The sequence below is a fragment of the Grampus griseus genome (assembly GCF_964374135.1).
Source record: "Grampus griseus genome assembly, chromosome: 3".
In the NCBI taxonomy this organism is placed as follows: Eukaryota; Metazoa; Chordata; class Mammalia; order Artiodactyla; family Delphinidae; genus Grampus; species Grampus griseus.
In genome coordinates, this window is record NC_139019.1 from 117809884 (window position 1) to 117828257 (window position 18374).

Below are 18374 nucleotides of genomic sequence, written 5' to 3' on the forward strand. Positions count from 1 at the left end.
CTCAGACTTCCTTCCTTTCCCTCCGGCTCTGGCTGCCCCCACATCCTGCCTCCCTTGGTCAGGCTGCCCAGAGAGCTCTAAGCAGTACCGACATCTGAGCAGAGGCCACTTGGGGAGTGAGGATGGGGCAGAGAACTGAGTCAGAGATGAGGGACCAGGGGTACACCAGGGTCTTCACTCTGCAGCATCTTCTCACACACGTGTGTGCAAACAGGAGCACCCACCCTGCAGGAACTCACAATGTGAAATGACATCCCCCTACCCCTGCTTTCTCCAAGTCCTCCTTCGCCCTGCTCATGCCTTTGGACCCAGGTCTCTGAGGCTCTGTCCCATTCCACCAGCCTGACCCTGACCCTGCTGTACTGCCTAGACCTACCTTGGATTCTGTCTCCCTGAGTTTTATCTCTACCCTGTCCCTGTCCCTACCCCACTCCATCTCCATCTCCATCTCTACCTCTAAATCCATCTTGGTCCCTCTCCTTGTTTTGCTCTCTGTCATTAAGCCTCTCCCTGCCTCCGTCTCCAATTTTAACTAGATGTTCGGTTTCATCTGTGTCTCTGGCCACATGAAACTGGCTCTAGGTTTCTGTCTCTGCCTCTGCCCTGACGGCTCTCTCCCAGTTTCTCTCCTGCGGGGTCCCGGCCAGGACTCCCTCTCGCCCCAGCATCAGCTCTGGCCTCTCTGCCTCTCTGTGGCCGAGCCCCTCCCCAAGCTAGGGCCGGGGTGCTGCGCCTCCCGCCCTGACTCAGAGTCCAGTTTCCCGGTGACTCAGGCCCGACTCGAGGGCATGGGACTGGGAACTAGGAGGTGCGCGGGGCAGGAGTGCGGGGGGGCGGGCCAGGCCGCGCGGAGCAGCTCCGGCTACGACGAGGGAGGGGGCAAGGAGGGAGGGGGCAGAGACCGGCAACCCGAGGGAGGGGCGGTCGCGGCGGGGAGGGGGAGAGGGGAGGGCCCCCGGCGCGGAGCGGGCCGGGGATCCCACGAACGCTCTCGAGGAGGTGATGGGGAGGAGTCTGGGAGGCAGGGGCCCGGGGGCGCGGGGGTCCTCACCTCACTAAGCGGCTGCAGTCGGCTCCCAGGTGCCCGACGCGCTGCCGTAGGCTCCGGGTCCTGCCGCGCCGGCCCCGCCTCCTCTCAGCCCTCCCCCGACGGGGCCCAGCCCCGCCCCGCTCGTCGGTTCCCTCGGCGGGGCCCCGGCCACTCCTTGTGCAAGCGGCGGCCTCCAAAAGGTTTGGGCTCCTTACCCAACCACTGCGCTTATCTCGCAGCCTGGCAAGCTCAGCCCCTTGAGGGGCCAAGAAAGGGGGGGGACCGGAACAGGGTTGGAGGCCGAGACAGCCTTAGAGAGCAGGACAAAAAGGCAGAGACCAGACGGAGATGGGGACAGGGGTAGAACCAGAGAGAGAAGGAGAGTGCTGCGGGGGACAGCTTTGCATGCCCTCCGCTGTTCCCTCCCCGTCCGGCCGAAAGGGGAGGATAAAGAATAGGGCCTTAAGTCCCCAGGGCATCTCTCCCACGCCCCGCAGGGTGGCTGGACTCTGGTACCCAGTTAATGAGGGAACAGAAGCTGATATCCACAAGTCACGGATATCCACAGCCTTCCAAGCTGGCGAACCTTCAGGAGCCCAGCCGTATGACCTGGGGGAAAGAGGCAGAGGCCCAGAGGAGGAGTCCGCGACTGCTTCTCCCTCTCCAAGGGCCTAGTCTAGGTTTCTTCCCAGAGATGAAGGTCAGGTCTCGGGGCTGCCTTTTTGAAGATAAGGCTGGTGCCCTGTAAGCACGGTGACCCGGCGAGCAGCCTTTGCATCCTGGGGCGAAGCCCCTTCTCCCCACCCTCCCACTGCAGTTTGTGTGTGTGTGGGTGGGTGGGTGGGTGGGTGGGTGTGTGGGTGGGTGGTGAGGGGGGGCGGGAGAGGGGTCCCTGAGGAGAAACGGCTCCTCTCCCCTCTCGGGATCTTGCCTGGAGCCCTAACCTTAGAGCCTGCCCCCCAGAGCCTGAGGCCCCTCCCCCTCCGAGTGGGGCTGGCCTTTAGCTGTGTGTGGGTTGGGGGGCGGGGTAGGGGCGCCCGCTGGCCGGGCTGTGCTTTCCGGTTTGTATGAGAGGAAGTTGGCTGTGAGTCAGCAGACACAGGAACTATCAGTAGCTAGGGGAAGACCCCTGCCTGAGGGGAAGGTGAAGGGAATGTGGGGAAGTGGTCCCCGCCTCTCCCATCTGCCCCAGCTTGTAAGGGGACTGCCGTTTTCAGCCTCCTGGAGCCCTTCTAGCTGAGAAAGAGAATGATAATAATTAATACTTCAAATGGCCATAATAATGGCCACCAGTTATTGAAAGCTGTCTATGTCACAGGCCCTGTGCAAACACTGCTTTGCAGTTTGATTCATTCTCACGGCAACCCTTAAGATAGGGAATTTACCACCTCCATTTTACAGATAAGGAGACAGTCTCCTGGATGTCTTTGTTCTGGATGGTTAACTGGGGGGTGCGGGGCAGGAGAATGCTCCTCATAGACCTGCAGCTATAAGGAGTGAAAATTGACCAAGGGCCTCAGCTGCTTCTCTCTGAAATCCATCAGCTCCTACTCTAAGGCCAGCTTCCCCCCGGGCCGCTCCCAGCCAATGACCAAGCTCAGCAGAGATCCTAAGGCAGGCCTAGCCCTGGGAGACAGGGGGCTCCTCTCACAGCTGACATTGGCTCGAGAATTCCCCCATGGGCTTGCTGAACTTTCCTTCTTCTGCATAAGTGGTCTAGGATATTTCCTCTCACCCTTCCTTCCTTCCCTCTCTCTTTCATAGCTCTCCCAGCTCCTGGCTCCCTTGCTTTGCTTTAATCAGATCCTTGCACGTTTCATCCTGCCGTGGCGGCTTCTTCTTGGAGGACTCGGAGTAACCCAGCAAGAGAGGAGAGTTGGGTAAATTAGTAGAGGGCACGAGGAGCTTGCAGGGATGGGCGCCGGGGGCGGGGTGGGGGGGTCCTGGTCAGGGCCCAGATGCAGGAGTTCTGAATCCTTTTTTGTGTCAGGTTCCTCTTTGGCAATCAGGTAAAGGATATGGTCCCAATCTCAGAATAATGTTTTAAAAATGCATAAAATGAAATATGTAGGATTACAAAGGAAACCAATTATATTGCAATACTGTTATAAAACTTTTAAGTGATATAGTAATATATGTACTTCTTTATTAATGCTTTAAATAAGATCTAGCAGTAGGTTGACGCCTCACATAATTTTGAAGCAGTGGTGAGCGTGCATGATATTTCAAACTATCTGCAATACTGTAATGATATGATACAAATATATATATGATTTCTATTGGTGACAAAGCCATAGTTGTGGCTAATATGACTGGTTTGTTGCTGCTGTCATAATTGAAGGACATGCTACATTTCAGCTAGAGATTAGTGAAAATAATATAATTTTTTTTCCCATCCAAGTTCAGTGACTCCAAGATAAGGACACCTGAGTCAGAGGGTCAGGGCAGAGCCACAGAGAAGGAGGCCCAGCTCCTTCCCTCCGACCCTACTTCCCCTCTCTGACTCAACCCTTTGGGGCTGGTGGAGCGTCTGGTCCTTGGCTGGTATCTTCCTTCCCTCTTTCTCCCTGGCTCTTTTTCCCAGTTTCTCTAATCTCTGTCTCTGTCTCTATGTGCCTCTGTGTCTCTCTCTGTGTCCCCATAATCTGTCACTGAGGGAACAGGGCAGACTCAGGGGATTCCTGTAGCCTGGGCACAGTGGGGCAAGGAGAACTCTGTAATTCTAGGGTCACTGGGACCTGGAAGAGGGAATGTCCCTGAGCCTCGGGCTCTGGGGGGAGATGCAGGTCTTTCCTTCCCCACCCCCTCTTCCATTCTCAGCCTTCTTAGGGGCAGAAACAGGCCAAGACAGAGATGAGTGAAAACGAAGGCAGGTAATGGAGGCATCCCAGACTCCAGAAGACAAGGGCTGAAGCTCCTGTGATCCTGGACTTGGGTCCAAGGGATCTTTCCCTGAATTCCACTCCGTGGAGCTACAGTCCAGGAATCCAGAGGTCGAGGCTGTCCTCTGCCCTCCTCCAGGCCCCCAAAAGAGCACTGAGCAACTGACCAGGTCTGGGTCGAGGGCACAGAGGCTCTGGAGTAAGTCTACAGCAGATGTCAGCCCTGGCCCCTAATGGATGGGCTGAAGGGAGGTCAGTGGCCTCAAGGAAGGGGAGCATGGAGTTCTGGGGTTGATCTTTTCTCTGAATACTTGAGAATGGGGTGGAGTACCAAATCAGCTCTTCCCTTGTTGGGGTGTATGCCTCCCAAGATGATTTAGACCAGGGGAGGGCTGTTGGTCTCAGAAACTGGGGGTAGAGAGCGGTCACAGCATGTCCTGAAAGAGCTGAAGGCATCCTAGGAGAAGAGAGCAGGGGGAGTGGTATTGTGCAGGGTAAACCAGCTCAAAGGAATGAGAGGGAGACTGGGTCGGTGGCTCATGTCCCTTGAAGGGGCTCTTTCCCTGGGGGGCTGTCTTGGATCCCTGTTCCTTAACCAGACCTCCTTCATTCTCACTGCCCAAGGGGTCCACCTACAGCAAGATCAGCAATGCCAGGCTGAGCCAGGGAACTCACTTTACTCCATGGACAGCCACGGCTGGTAATCTGAGCTGAGCTGCCTTTTCCTTTTGGGGTTATCATCTGTGGCTCCTTCAGTGGTACCACGTGTGCAAAAGGTACCCCTTAGAAGGGTCCCTCTTCAAACCTTAACCCTGGACCCCTACCAGTTCACCCCGGCAAGAGAGACTGCATTACTGACAATCATCGTCTGATCTGCCCGCTCTGGTCTACCAAACATAAGCTGCAGGGCTCACGTGACCCAGAGTACGCATGGAGCCATGGTTTAACAATAAGGTCCAGTCCAGAGACCAAAACCAATGGCCAGGTTCTCCAATGTTTCATCTCTCAGAAGACCTTGTAACCTACAGCAACACTTCTGTGAGCTTCACAAACCTCAGTTGTCTGGGTCTTCTCTCTCCTTGATACTCCATCTCCCCAGAGACCTTCCCATAGCCAGCCCTGCCTTTCTGTCTCCCATGGTCTTCGTTGTGTGGTTTGATTCAGCCTCTCTGGCATTTTGCAGGGAGAGAGGAGTAAGAATGAAATGTGACATGAGTACATCTTAACCCTAACACATGGGACAAAGGGGCACTAGTGAGCAGAGGGAGGGACAGAAACAAGGGGTGGGTGTGGAAGGGAATTTTCCAGTACCCCTTTGTGTGGCTCTGTCCTCCCCTTCCCCACCCACACCATAGACTGACTGCTACAGCCCCTGTCACTTAGAATACCATTTTGCTCCCTGGAAGGGGATGGTATGATGTAGTAATTAAGAGCAAATCTCTAAAGTCAAACCCTGACCCCCACCTCTACCAGTGCTGGGACCTGAGCAAGTTACTTAAATCTTGGTGCCTCAGTTTCCTTTTCTGCAAAGTGGAGATAATAATAGTGCCTACCTCACAGGGTTGCTGTAAAGATTAATCCATGGAGATATATGGATAATATGGGCAAAGGACTTGAAACACAGCAAGTGCTCATAAACATTTCCCGTTCTTTGTTACTATTTTCACCAGTCACTTCCACAGTGACTTTAGACTACAACCAGCTTGCCTGTTACCCCATCGCCCTGGTACATCCCCTGATCTTGTTTTAATCAATCATCCCATGGCATCCTATTGTTAAATTAGACCACGTTGCACTTGTCCTATTTCTACCATCCCCCAAGGTCCCTGGTTGTCATCTCCATTCCACCAATTTTGTTATTCCTCATCTAATTTCCTGTCACCCCTGTGACTCCTGATCACCTCCATTGTCTCCAGTGGCCTCCAGGTCTCACTCCCCTTCTGTGTGGTAGAGGGCACAACCGTCACCCATATTTGGGCCAGCTGGGGTGGGGGTGGCCTCTGAGGGGCACGTTTCTTGCAGGAAGGAATACTCCCATTCGATCACTTCATTTATTTCTCATATTTCTCCCCATGTTTAGACATCTCTCATATTTTTACTGAGTGTCTGTTATGGACCAACCGCTGCTCAAGGGTTTAGAGAGTGTTGGGGTCCGTGGTTGGCCACCCCAAAATGTGCCTCAATGACATATTGATTGTTTTGAATTAAAGTGACTTAAGAAACAGCCAAAGCAAGAGAGACACCCTGACTCTGTCTCCCTGAAAGCAGGAAATCAATCTCTCACGTGACAGATGCACTCCCTGCATCTGGAGGTAGAAGGATGCCCTTATCACCAAAGATAGGAAGTCAGGCCAAGGAGCCTATATAAACAAGCCTTGTTCCTTCTTTAATGTACTGCCCCAAGCCCAAACTCTGTTTAAATTTTTCACTAATTGGGCACCCAAAACCCATGTTTCTGTGTCCTGTCAATTTCTCACACATTTATTGTTTCTTTGTCTAAAAACTCTAAAAGCTGCCTGCTTTGGCCACTTCTTAGGTCCCACTTCTATGAGACCTCCATGCACATGAATTAAAATTTGTTTCTTTTTCTCTGTTAATCTCTCTGTGTCAATTTTATTATTAGTCTAGCCACAAGAGCTTAAGAGGGGTAGAGGGGGAAATTCCCCCCTTCCCAACAAGGTACAACAATGAGCAGAAACAGACTGTGGAGAGTTTGGTCTACTAGAGGAGTGCCCCAAATAAATGTATAATTACACCCCAAAATGAGTGTTCTGAAGGGAAGCAGTACAAGAACATGAAACAGAGGAAGCCAACCTGGCCTGGGGGTCTGGGAAAGTGTTTCCTGGAAGCCGTGCTTAAGCTGAGATCAGAAAGATGGTTAGGAGTTAATTGGGGGTGGGAAGGAGGGTTTTCCAGGCAAAGATCCCGAGGGGGACGCAAGCCTGGTGAGGAATAGAGACAGATCAAAGAGGCTGGGAGTTTGAGGCCACCCAAGATTAAGGGACCTCAGGGACCAGGCCGTGAAGACCCTTGTTGTTCTTGGTTGGGATTTGGTCTCCATTCCAAGAAGAGTTCAAACAGGTGATAGGTTCATCCTTGCATTTTTTTTTTTAAATTTTATTTATTTATTTATTTATTTTTGGCTGTGTTGGGTCTTCGTTTCTGTGCGTGGGCTTTCTCTAGTTGCGGCGAGCGGGGGCCACTCTTCATCGCGGTGCGCGGGCCTCTCACTGTCGCGGCCTCTCTTGTTGCGGAGCACAGGCTCCAGACGTGCAGGCTCAGTAGTTGTGGCTCACGGGCCTAGTTGCTCCGCGGTATGTGGGATCTTCCCAGACCAGGGCTCGAACCCGTGTCCCCTGCATTGGCAGGCGGACTCTCAACCACTGCGCCACCAGGGAAGCCCCCATCCTTGCATTTTTAAGATGCCCACACAGAAGACCGGTTAGGGTCCTCACAGCTCTCCCCACCCCCAGTTTCTCTGGCCTGAAGACTGTGCCATCTCCCCCACCCATACAGTCCCCTCCACGCAGCCCCTCCCCAGTGCCCTTTGCACATTTTTGTGAGGATGAGGTCATCGTGGGGGAGGGAAGGGAGTGCCAGGCCTCTAAGCCTCCTTTATCTTGGAGGACTGGGGCAGCCCTGGGAGCTGGGAGGGGAGGAACAAACACAGAACACCTCCCTTCCCTCCATCCCCACCCCTGAAACTAGAGCCTTGTCCCTTCCACCCCAGGCTGTTGATGTGAGCTGTATATAAGGAGATATTTTAATGCAATTTCACTGCAAGACATTTTATGAAGAGCATCTAGTCCTGCAGCTACCACTAGACTCCCTTTGGGACCTTGGGCAGGTCACCCCCTCCACAGGTCTCAGTTTCTCGGTGTGTAAAGTTAGTGGGCAGGGATCTAATGTTCAGCACGGTGACTACAGTTAACCATACTGTACTGCATACTTGAAATTTGCTAAGGGAGGGACTTCCCTGGTGGCCCAGTGGGTAAGACTCTGCGCTCCCAATGCAGGGGGCCCAGGTTCGATCCCTGGTCAGGGAACTAGACCCTGTATGCATGCATGCTGCAACTAAAAGCCTGCATGCCCCCACTAAGAGTCTGCGTGCTGCAGTGAAGATCCTGTGTGCTGCAACTAAGACCTGGCGCAACCTAAATAAATTTTTAAAAATATATATGAAACTTGCTAAGGGAGTAGACCTTGAATGCTCTCACCACACAAAAAAATGGTAACTATGTGAGGTGGTGAATGTGTTAACTAACTTCATTGTGATAATCATTTCACAATATATATATGTACGTTGCATTGCACATATGCTTGAAATTCATACAGTTTTATTTGTCAATTGTACCTCAATAAAGGTGGGAAAAATTTTTTTAAAGTTAGTGGGCAGTGCTGTCCAGTAGAATTTTCTGCAATGATGGACGATGTTCTATCTGTGCTTTCCAGCATGGTGGCCACTAGCCACGTGTGGCCGTTGAGACACTGTGTGGTTGGTGAGCTGGAGGAGCTGAATGAGTTTATTTTGTTTTATTTTATTGTAATTAATTTAAACTTAAATAGCCACATGTAGCTAGTGGCCACCATACTGGACAGCACATGCAGATCTTAAACTTTTAGGGAGTTCCCTGGTGGCCCAGTGATTAGGAAAGCCACTAACCACTGGCTTTCCTAACCAGGAAAGCATATTCACTGTCGTAGCCCGGGTTCAATTCCTGGTTGGGGAACTAAGATCCTGCAAGCTGCATGGCGGGGCAAAACTTTTATAAGAATTCCAATGACAGTTATGGACCCCTTCTCATGCACTCTACCATAGATGGCCCCCTCCAGTCCCACTTATGTGGCCCAAGCAGGCAGGGTCCCCTGCCTGGGGCTCAGGTCCCTGGTCTACCTGCCCCTCTTTCTGCCTTAAAAATGCAGAAAAGTGGGGTCTGCCCTGGAGGTAGAAGAATGACTGGGAAGAACCTAGGAACTAGCAGAACACAGTCCTTTTTTTTTTTTTTTTTAAATAGAAGCATAGTTGATGAAGAATATTATATAAGTTACAGGTGTACAACGTAGTGATTCGTGTTTGTTTTTTTTTCTTTTTTTCGGTACGCGGGCCTCTCACTGTTGTGACCTCTCCCGTTGCGGAGCACAGGCTCCGGACGCGCAGGCTCAGTGGCCATGGCTCACGGGCCCAGCCGCTCCGCAGCATGTGGGATCCTCCCGGACCGGGGCACGAACCCGTGTCCCCTGCATCGGCAGGCGGACTCCCAACCACTGCGCCACCAGGGAAGCCCGATTCGTAATTTTTAAAGGTTATACTCTATTTATAGTTATTATAAAACATTGGCTATATTCCAAGCAGAACAGTTTTAAGCCAGGACTTCTGCCCCCAGCCTGGAGTACTTCCCATACATCTAAAGAAAGGCAGGATGGGGGCAGCGGTGACATTAGGGACATTTGGTCTCAGTGTCTGCTTGAACTTCCTCCTGCCCAGCCTCCCTGAAAACCACCAGACTGCCACTGGGATGGTCCCTCCTGGGGCACACAACTGCACTGTAGTGTGAAGCTGTGCTCTAGAGATGGGGTCGTGCCGGAAGCCTGCAGTGTTTATGAACTGGGGGATTTGGAGTAGCCAGAGGAGGTGGGGAGACCTCGGCCAGGAGGGGGGTTACTCTGCCCCTGTCCAGCCCCTCTTGGCCTCCTTGCACTAGAAAAGGGAGCTGTTTGCTGCTCCAGGCCTTCTGCCTGATGCCGCCTCCTCCTGCCCCCAGCACCACTCACTCACGCCTGCCGTTTTCACCGTCCACATCATCTGCGAATCAGACACTCCCCAACCCAGGAATATGAAGGTCTGAGGGGGCTCAGAGGAACTTGCCTTTGGCCCTGCGAGGCCACCCGATGTGGGGAGGAAATACTGTCCTCCCTTCTCACCTCCAGGCTCCAGCCACTTCCTCCCCAAAGCTCCCTGCATAGACCCATTTACAGAAGACAACTTTCACTGGGACTTAACTTTCTACCCTCTTGCTCTGGGCTTCCTCCTTCATCTCTCAGATGCCCACCCTCTCTGTCCCCCATCTGGAAAGTCCTTAGCTGGTTCCTGCCCCTCCCACCCCGCCCACTGAGGTCTTCATTTCTTTGGCTTCGGCAGCAGTGCTGGGTTGGTCAGACGGGCTCCGGCAGTGGCCACGAAGTGGGACACACGGGGGAGACGGCTCTCAGACACCCCTTGTCTTAGGCCCCCTAGAAGCAGAGCTTGTGGCTAGGATTCAGGTGAAAACCAGGGGGCCGAGGGTGAGGCAAAGGGAAACGAGGGCGGGGAAGCTGCAAGGCCAGTTGGGGCAATGATGCCCTGCTGTCCTGGCTGTGCTTCAAACTGGCCACAGAGAGGCGCTGCAGGGCTCAGCCGGTGTGCTCGCAGCGTGTGGTAGCGGGCTTCTGCTGAAGGCTGTGAGGAGGGTCACACCTTGGAGGGGTCCACAGCCCCCACCCACAACCTAGCCCGGGGCGTCAAGTGCTCCCCAAACTTCTGGGTTCTGTCATCCAGCCCCTGGTGGCACTCGGAAACCAGATCCCACACTGCACAGTGCGGTCTTGCGTCTAGGCCTGAAAGCGGAGGGGCAGCGTCAGAAGGAGAGGAGGTAGCTAAGGCCTTTGAGAAGGAAGCTTTGTGTCTCCCTACGCCTACCGCTCGAGCCACTGAGATCCCCTAGAGCCCTCCCGTTATACCTGACTTCCATACCACACCATGGGGCCTCCGTTTTCTTCCCTGAGAACAAAGTTATCACTTTTTCCTCAAAGGGAGGCACAGTCCACTGTCAACAAATCCCCTTTAAGATAGTGCCTGATGGGATCTCAAGGAAGATACGGGCAAGAGGGTTAGTGAAGCGAGCCCAGGACCCACCGCTGTAGCTGGTCCTGAGTCCATAACTGATGATGTTATCTCCTTCCCCGCCTCCCCTCAAGTAGCCCTTTGCAGATCTGGGCTACTAACCTGATGAGACCATACAGACTTTCATCCTGGAAAGGTCTGACTCTTTGATTGCCTGCCCTTTTGGGATTGGCATTGTTGAGGCTGTCCATTGTCAATTAGCACTGGGTAGGAGGTTCTAGGAGATGCCCCATGAATCTCCGGACTGGGTCCAGATCTACCCTGCCCTGCCTTCATTGCATCTACATGCCACAGCCCTGGTTCCTCCTGGCAACCAGGATCAATGACCTTGTTGTTGTTGTTTAATATTTTTTAATTTTTTGGCCACGCCACACAGCATGTGGGATCTTAGTTCCCCGACCAGGGGTCGAACCCGCGCCCCCTGCGTTGGAAGAGTGGAGTCTTAACCACTGGACCGCCAGGGAAGTCCCAATGACCTTGAACAGTACAGTGATGCCCTTTTTGGCTATTGGTTCCCTGGTATGAGGAGCTTAAGGTGGCCAGGTGGCAGGCACAGTTTTCAGTTTAGTGGAAACACTACTGAGTTCCCTGGTATAAGTTCTCCCTCCCTGGGAGCTAGGGCCTCTAACTGGCACAGCCTAAAGTTTGGGGGACAGGAAGCAAAAGTTGTGCAAATCTGAGGGTGAGATGGGCCACTTCCACTGCCACATTGACTCTGGGACCTGTAATTTCTAGGTATAGGGAACACACTGCTGTTGAAAACAAATACCCTGTCAAAGAGGTCAGGGCCCAAACCCACAGGTGTACCCTGCCGGCATCTTCTGAGCATTCAGCAGGCCGCTCCACTGTTCTGCCAGGCTGACCGCTTGTGGGTGATGAGGTACAAGGGAGTGAGAGAGATGAATCTGCTGATCACTGTCGCACGAGTACCTCATACCATAGATAAAAATTAACCCAAAACAATCAAAGGCCTAGATGTAAGAGCTGCAAGTGTAAAAGTCTTAGATGACCCCTTTTTTGTACCTTCTTTGCAGAGGCTCTGTGGACAGGGAAGACAAGCCCGAATCCTGAGCCTTCACTGGTTCCAGGAAGGATGAGTCACTGTTCCCTCCAGGGTGAAAGGAAGGGGCTCAGTGCAATCCACCTGCCACCAGGGGCTTGGCTGGTCTTCTGAGGAAGAGTCATCACGCACTCAGGGTAGGTCTCGCAGTAGGTGGGTTGAGCCCGCAGAGTGGTAGACCAGCTCAGCCTTGGTGAGGGGAGCCCAGGCTGTCGGGCCCACGCTTCATCCCCATCCCTGGCACCATGACCGCTCTGTTCAAGGGCTATGGTGCAGGCATTTGGGGTGGACATCACCCACCTGATGAATCACTCTATTTGCCTGGTTCAGAGCCTCCTGGCAGTGGACACCCTGCGGGGTGTTTACCTGAGACCGGAAGTTTGCACACTTGGTGTCCACTCCCAGAAGTCTGTCCATCTACCTTTCCCTACTCCTCTTTGCCACTGACATTGGTCTTGTTCATTCCAGGCTCCTGACCAACCAGCCAAGACATGCACTGCTTCCCAGGAGTCAGGGAATATCTACACCTCAGTCCATCTCTTCTTTTGGACCAAGAGTACCGCTCAAAGCTTTGCACACTGGGTGGGACTTCCCCTCACTGATGCCCTTTAGGGTCATCCTGAGAGGGCCATAATGTGGCCACAGTCCACTTCCAACTCTCACCAACACGTCACACTGACCCTCTGTGAGACAGGCCCGAGCCCCAACCTCGTCTATCAGTTGGGCACAGGGAACCTAAGAGGCCACACAAAGTTTGTGACCCAATATCCACCTAGATCCTATCTGCCTGTGACTTCCTGACTCACTGGGAAGTGACCCTTCACCTCTCTGGGTTCCAGTTGCGCTTCACACCCTTGCCAGCCCAGGCCAGATGGGACCTGGGATGCTACTGCCTCCTGGGCCTTGGGGGTAGGGCTGCCTTCCAAGGCTTAGCATCCTTGCAGCAGTAACGCTGTGATAATAACACCAACAGTAGCTCCTTCGGTGCCAAGGCAATATGCTAATAAGCAAGGCCAGGACTAGAGGGAAAAGAATGTGGGGCCTAGGACACAAATTTTAAAGAGGTCTCTGTGTCCTGCAAGTCCCAAGTCCTTAAATTTTGCATCCCAGTCACCTCACTTGCCTTTTCTTAATCCTGATCTACTAATAAGCTCCTAACATATATTCGCTCCTTTCAGTCCCACAAATAACTATTATCACCCCCCCTTTGACGGATGAGGAAACTGATTCAGAGGTTAATTTGCCAAAGTCACAATGCTAGTAACTGGCACAGCCGTGTTTTTCTGACCTTAAGGCCTAAGCTCTTCATCACTTAGCTATACTAGCCTATCTTAGCCTGGCCTGAGCCCCATAGGAAGGTCCCTGCTGGTGATCCTCCGGAAAGTCGCAACTCCCAGGCCCATTCAGACAGCGGGCTGCGGGACCGTGGTCCACGATGTGCTTCCTCCGCAGGGGCAAAGCAGATGCCCATTTTCTTCAGGCAGGCAGAGGAAGGTGCTGCGCCAGAGTAGGCAGGAAGAAGGAGCGTTCCCGCATATGTCCACTAGATGGCGCCCAACACCGAGCCACTGAGCTCCGGCGGCTGAGTGGGCGGCCGCCCAGCGGGGACACGCCGGGCAAGGCCCTCCCCTGTCCTCCTGCCAGTCTTCCCAGGACCTGGGGGTGGGGGGCTCTCGACTCAGCCTCGGCCTTCCTGTCGAGTCCTACCCCCTGACTCAGGTCCCACACCCCACTCCGCTCTCCCCGACTTCTGAATCCACCCCCCCTCCCTTCCCCTCACCTCCACCCCGCTCTTCCCCGCTGCCCTCAGGAGATGGACTCAGGACACAGGGGGAAGAATCTTCCTGCTTTCCCCTAGAAACTGTCTCTTAGCAGTGCCCAGCACCTCCCAGTGCCTCCACAGTACTGCCTCTTCCCTCCTTCCCTTCCCGAATTCCCCAGGCCCACCCTGTCACTCCTACCCTCTTAGCTTCTGCCAGTCTTCCGAGGCAGGGACCATTAAGGCCGATTCCACGGATTTCGTGATGCAAATACATGCAAATATATGCAAATCGGCATGTAAAGGAGGCTTGCCACTATGGTTCTAAGTGGCTGTCACAGCTTCTCTAACACCTGTTCTGAGAGACAGCTGCCCTGCCCCCTCCTGCTCAGGCATCTATGTGCTCTTTGCCCCCTTCTCCTCCAAGACTCTGGCTTCTGGCCCTCTTTCCTTCAGGGACCCTGGCTGCTTTCTGCATACAAAGGACCCTTGGGGTCTTCTCTCCAAACCCCCTAGAGGGCAAGGAGGAAAGCACATCTTATTGGGCACAGGCTTTGGCATCTGAAGATTACACCATTTCCTGGCTGTGTGGCCTTGGAAAAGTAGTGTAACTTCTCTGAGCCTTGGTCGCATCATAAGTAGAATGGGAATAGTGATAGTACCTATCTCATAAGGCTGTTGTAAGGATTCCACATGATGCTACATGTAAAGTGCTTAGCACAGTGCCTTTGAGCAGAGGAAGTGCGTCTGCTACTAACGTTATGATTATCACCGACCCTGCTGGTTGTCATATCCTGCAGGCTCGGGCTTGGAAATAGGTCTGCAGATGGACACAGGTAAACATGTGGACTCGTCCCTGTGTGTGCATGTGCACACACGTGCACACACAGCTGACAGCCTCATGCACTGGCGGGGTGCACGCTCGGGTACGCACACATTCAGAAACACACACAGGAAGAGGCTGTGGGAGGTGGAATCTGAGTCATCGAGACCAGAGCTGTGGGTGGTGCTTTGTCCTGATTTCCGGGGCTCCAGGCTCCATTTTGAACAAGGAAATGTATGGGGGATGGCACAGCCAAGCCTGCAACTGAAGGGCCAGTTGTGTGGGCCCCTCTCTTGCATCAGCCCCCTCCCCGGACCTGCTGTCATCCTGGTTCTGACCCAGTACTGCATCATCTGGGCTTTTCCTTCCCCTGACCTTGCCCTCAGCACCACTAAGTCCCCACAGGTGGGGCAAGGCAAGCCCACTGGGGCTGTGACGTCACAGCACAGGCCCTGGATGACATCATCGAGCAGGTGGTACCTGCCCCCTGGAGCACACTTGGTAGGCTTAGTGGGGAAGGAGATCGGAAGGAGGTGACATATGGTGGTAGTTAAGAGCATTTGATTGGGAAGGAGGTAGACCCAAGTTCAAGTGAGTCCTGGCTCTGTGTGACGTTTTATAGTTTCCCTAATCTCTTTGGGTCTCAATTTCTTTACCAGTAGAAGGAGGTCGGTCATACCTAACTCAGAGGGTTTGGGGGACTTTTCGGGGGGATAATGCACATAAACATGTCCTTCATTCAGTGCTGCCTGGACTGAATGTTCATATGTGGCCATCATTTTGAATGATGCTTATTGAAAGTGAGAGCAGATCCTCTGGGAAGCTCCACCCCCAGCAGTTTCATCTCATTCCCTAGAACTGCCCCTCTTCCCACACCACTCAGGCCAGGAGGGGAGAAGGCGGGCAGTGCCACCTGATACGTGGGGTCTCAGAGGGCTACCTCCTAGGTCTGTGTGGGCTGGGTATCGACAGGCACCTGCGTGTGTCTCAGGAGATGGGTTCGATCAGCTTTTCTTCTCTGACTGGGAGATGATTGGTCAAGATGGGAAGGAGTCTTGAAAGTCCTTTCCTTGAAATGCCTGCCATTTACTGTGTACCTACTGTGTGCTAGGCACCATGCCTGGTGCTGTTTGACGTGAGCTCTTTTCACCCTTATAACAGCCCTGTGAAAGGGGTATCGGCAGCCCCAGTGTCAAAGACAAGAAGAAAATGAGTGACTTGCCCAAGGATACACAGTGGGTAAATAGAGAAACTGGGATTCAGACTGTCTCCCATTCCAGGCTCTCTACCTTACTACATACATCAGTGGTTTTGACTGATTTGTGTGGACTCCAGGGACATGACATTAGGCAGGGGAAGGATCCCTATATCTCAGGTCAATCTCCCTTTTTAATTTTTTTTTGGCCACGTTGCAAGGCTTGTGGGATCTTAGTTCCCCAACCAGGATCGAACCCGGGCCCCTGGCAGTGAAAAATGTTGAGTCCTAACCACTGGACCGCCCGGGAATTCCCTCAGGTCAGTCTCTTGAGAGCCTTGCGGGCGACAGTGGAGCTGGTGTGAGTTAGTTAATCTATCGGAAGTGCCCCCAGGTGTCGTGGACTTGGCTCCCAGCCAGTGGTTACATGACATGAGAGAAGGCACACAGGTGCATGGGACACAGGTGCATGGAGGTAGGGGGTGGGGTGGGAGCAGCCTAGACACCTGCTGCAGGCTCAGTCCCGTGCCAGTGGGTGGGTGGGTAGGGAGGGGGAAGCAGCAGATGGACAGGGTCGGGGTTGGGGCAGGGATGCTGAGTCGGCTCTGAAGCCCAAGGTGAGTCTGGAATCTGCCAGGAAGAGGAAAATGTGAAGGAGAGGAAAGGACAGGCGGGGAGGTGAGCTGCAGTGGGGGGACACTAAGGCAGCCCCAGGAAAGGATTGTGGGTGTGGGGAGATTGACAGAGGATGGTTAGGTGTGCAGGCTCTGGTATCGATGACACAGGCTCTTAGCCAGACTCCAGTGGCAAGAACTGCCCTTTAGTTTTCTCAGCTGCAAACCAGGGTACAAATAGTGCCTACTCCGAGAACCTCTAGTCCTGCACCACTAGAACCTGAACTTCATTTTGGCCCAGCAGCCAAGTAACCATCACAGGGACCCTAATCACTGTTGGGCCCAGGAATGGCAGCTTCTGAAGACTCCCGGGAGTGGCTTCCCACCACAGTCTAACCACGCACTCCATTTTTTTCTCCAAGCAATGGTCACCTTTTCCTCTGGCCCCAGGTCTTTGGGTCTGCATAGTAGGGGTTCCAAGAATATTCACTGAAAAGGTGAAATGAACGATACATGTCAAGTGTCTGGCACGTTGTTCAATAATTACACCATGGCTCATTTGACGTCTGCAAATGTTTGGGGAGCATCCACCCTGTGCTTAGCAAATAAGACCCAGTCCCTAACCTCATGATCTCACAGATCAGTGGGTGAAGAGTTCAAGGTGGCAATGAGTGTTACCAGGGTGACTTCAGGGGCATTCCCAAACCAAGGCCCGGAGGCAAATGTGGCCAATGCTTGGAGGAAAAAAATGTGTGTGGTTAGGCTGGGCTGGGGAGCCAGCCCCCGGAGCCTTCTGAAGCAGGCCCTTCCCGGCCCCGACAGTGATTAAGGTCCTTGTGGCTGGTTACTCCGCAGCCAGGCCGGAAGAGAAAGCCCGTAATTAACAAGCTGGCACTCACACAACCACATGTCAGCACGCCCAAGCGCTAGGATAGCTGTCTGTCAGTCGTATCTGCTGGTGGAATTTTTTAGACAGCTAGGCTCAAGCCGGGAAATGAATATAAGTTACATTTCTATGCATCGTTGTTCGTGGTGGTAAAAAAATTAATCAGTGACATAGCTGTGACACATACTCATTTAAGAGTCTACAGAGAAATGTTCATTTGTCAGAGGCAGCAAAGAAGAGATTATGTGTCAGCCGGGGAGGGGTGAAATATTTGTACAATGGCTAGTAAACACCGGTGTGGAAGGGGGTCAATTGATTGTGTCAGTGGCACATGACAAATGCATCATTGGGCAGCCATGGGCACTACCCCAGTGCCTGGGGTCTCCATTCTGATGACAAATACACAACATGTTACTGTTAATGCTCCCCACCGACCACCCGCTCGGCCCTCTTTGCTGGCCGGGCGAACACAGATTGCTAGGAAGCAGAACTCCCATGGAAGTTGCCTACCCCCGACTTCATTAAGTTGAACTCCAAGTTGGTAAATTACTCCCCAAATGCCAAAACAGCTGCAAGAAACCATTTCTTTGTGTGTGTGCTGTTTTTTAAAGCTTCATGTTCCTGAATTTCAGAAGGCCTGGAAAATGATTGGCCTTGCTCCCTACCTCCACCAAGACGTAGACCAGCGCTCCCGATGCAGACCTCGCCCTGCCCCGGGCTCTGCACCCCGTGTGCTGGTTAGAGGTCCTTGTCCAGCCAGCCCTGTGGCTGATTTGACCTCCTTCCCTGTTCTCACTGCTGAGGCCAAGGCCCAGTTTGTTCCCCAGTTGCTGTTAGAGGTTCCTGTTGCCCCTCTCCATGGGCAGTCTACCTGGAGCTCTAAGATTGGTCATCAAGCTTCCCAGAAGGAGAAGCACATCATATTGGCAATGACCACATCACATCAGCAATTACCACTACTAGTTTTTGAGCCCTGATCACGTGGGAGGCCCCATGTCAAGCACTGTACAGGCGTTATTTCTTTGAATCTTAACACAAACCTTGAGGTAGGTCTAATTATTGGTTCAGTTGTATAGGGAAGGAAACCAAAACCTAGACAAGTAGCTTGTCTAAGGCTCATGGGTGCACAGATGGAGGCAGGATTCCAACCAGGCAGGACTCTGGAGCACAGGCTTCCTGGTCCTCGTTGGCCTGTCTGACCATGTTGGAGCTATGGGGTCTCGCGGTTAACACCTGAAAATCTCA